Below are 2,500 nucleotides of genomic sequence, written 5' to 3' on the forward strand. Positions count from 1 at the left end.
TGTCCTGGAACTCACTCTGTAGACCAGGCTGGCCTCGAACTCAGAAATCCGCCTGCCTCTGCCTCCCGAGTGCTGGGATTAAAGGCATGCGCCACCGCGCCCCATGACCAACACTTTAAAAGGAGGACAGTTTTATTTTGGCTCAAAGTTGTAGAGGTCCAGGGTTGGCTGGTTCCAGTACTTTTGGGTCCAAAGCAAGGCATAGCTTCAGAGGGGCATGTGATGAGCACAGCTGCCTATCTCATGGTGGCCAGGAAGCAGACAGAGAGGGACAATATACATTCCTCAAGGACATGTTTTCAGTAACCTACTTCCTTCAGTTAGGCCTCTCTTCCTAAACCTTCTGTCACCTTCTAATAATGCCATCAAGTTATGACTCTGTTAGTGGGTTATTAAACTGATTATGTCAGAGCCACCTCTAGACCCTCAACGGCTGATGTCCCTTCATCTCATGAGATAAGATGGATTTATACCATTTCCAAAATTGCCCAAAGTTTCACAACTCACAACTCCAACCCTGTTCAGAAGTTCAAGTCCAAAATTCTTCTGAGACTCAAGTCAAACCCTTAGCTGTGAGCCCCTATACAATTGGAAAGAAAAATTTTGTGTTTCAAATGGATTCAACACTCTCTTTCATGCTAGAGGCCACTAGGCTCCTAGAGGTAAATCTGAAGGCAAGATATGTATCCTCATCATCAAGCTGTGACACTTGGTCAAGAACAGAAGGATCAAATTCCTGGAGGAGACTGACCTGTTCTCCCTGCTCATTAAGGAATCCGAGATTATTGACTTTTTCCTAGGAGTATACCTAAAGGATATGATTCTAAAGATCATGTCAATGAAGTAGCAGACTTGACTGGTCAACAGACCTGGGACTACAATGCTCATATTAGTCTTGATGTTAGATACTCCAAGGTGGTAGGCACTGCCATCTGAGGGGCCATCATCTTGGTCAAGCTTTTCACCATCCCTGGGAGGATAGGGTACTGGAGGAAGAAGATTGTCAATCCCCGAACTGTTCCATGCAAGGTGACAGGCCGCTGGGGCTCTGTACTAGTGTGGCTCATCCCTGTTACCAGAGGCACTGGCATTGTCTCTGCTCCTGTGCCCAGGAAGCTGATGCTGATGGCTAGTATTGCTGACTGCCACACATCAACCAGGGGCCACAGTACTACCCTGGGCAACTTTGTCAAGGCCACCTTTGACACCATCTCCAAGACCTACAGTTACTTGACTCCCAACTTCTGGAAAGAAAATTGGTTCATAAAGTTTCTGTATCAGGAATTCACTGTATGTCTTGTGAAAACTCACATCAAAGGGTTTGTTCAGAGAACTCAGGCTCCAGTTCTGGCTACCACTTAAGGTTTTTTTTTGTTTTTGTTTTGTTTTGCTTGTTTGTTTTTTGAGACAGTTTCTCATTACATACCTCTAGCTGTCCTGGTGGAGCTCACTATATAGACCAGGCTGGTCTCAAACTCAGAGACATCTGCCTACCTCTGCCCCCGCAAGTGCTGGGATTAAAGACATGCACCACTGTGGCCAGCTCTGGCCCCACAAATGTAACTTTCAACTGCTCTTTCTATTCATATCACACCCCCTTTCCAAATTGTGTTAGTCCCAGCACCCAAGAGGCAGAGGCAGTCAGATCTCGGTGAGTTCCAGGCTAGCCTGCTAGCTTCAGGACATCCAGAGCTACAAAAAGAAATCCTGTTTTGGGGTTGGAGGGGAAGAGAAAATCATCTTTAGCAGCATTTTCCTTGGAGAGGTTCTGTGCTGGGGCTGAGTCTGAGGCAGCAGACAATAGTGAGGGCAGTGCAGTCAGTATGGGGAAGCTGATTTCTTTGTGTGTTTTCAGGATCAAAGGAAGGTGCTTTTCACAGAGAAGGAAGCAAAGAGCCAAATACAATAAAGACATATGGGAGGATATCCATTGTCTGAGCTTCTGAAAACATTGTAACTGCCTGCTTTAGTCTATTCTCAGGGTCCATCAGCATGCTTAACCTTAGGGTTTGTAAGACAGCCTTCAGTTGTAAAGTTCCCACTTTTAAGCCCAATGTGGTTGGGCATGCCTGTAATCTCAGCACTGGAGGCAATCCTGGGCTACGTTGTGATTTTAAAGCCATTCTAGAATGCACAGTCAAACTCTATCTCCAACAAAAAGAAACAAGCAGAGGCTGGAGAGATGGCTCAGTGGTTAAGAGCACTGACTGCTCTTCTGAAGGTCCTGAGTTCAAATCCCAGCAACCACATGGTGGCTCACAACCACCTGTAATGAGTTCTGACACCCTCTTCTGGTGTGTCGGGAGATAGCTACAGTGTATTTACAAGAAATAAATAAATGTTTAAAAAAAAAAAGAAACAAGCAAACAAGAACTTCTGTTACACTATAGCTGAAGAATGATGGTGGTCACTTTTGGGTAACCATGCCTATGTCTTTGGACCAACTTCCTTTAATTTATCTTTTGTAGTCTGTTCAGACAATGCCCAGAAAAGCCCTCTA

The sequence above is a fragment of the Mus pahari genome, chromosome X (genome assembly GCF_900095145.1).
Source record: "Mus pahari chromosome X, PAHARI_EIJ_v1.1, whole genome shotgun sequence".
Taxonomy (NCBI): Eukaryota; Metazoa; Chordata; class Mammalia; order Rodentia; family Muridae; genus Mus; species Mus pahari.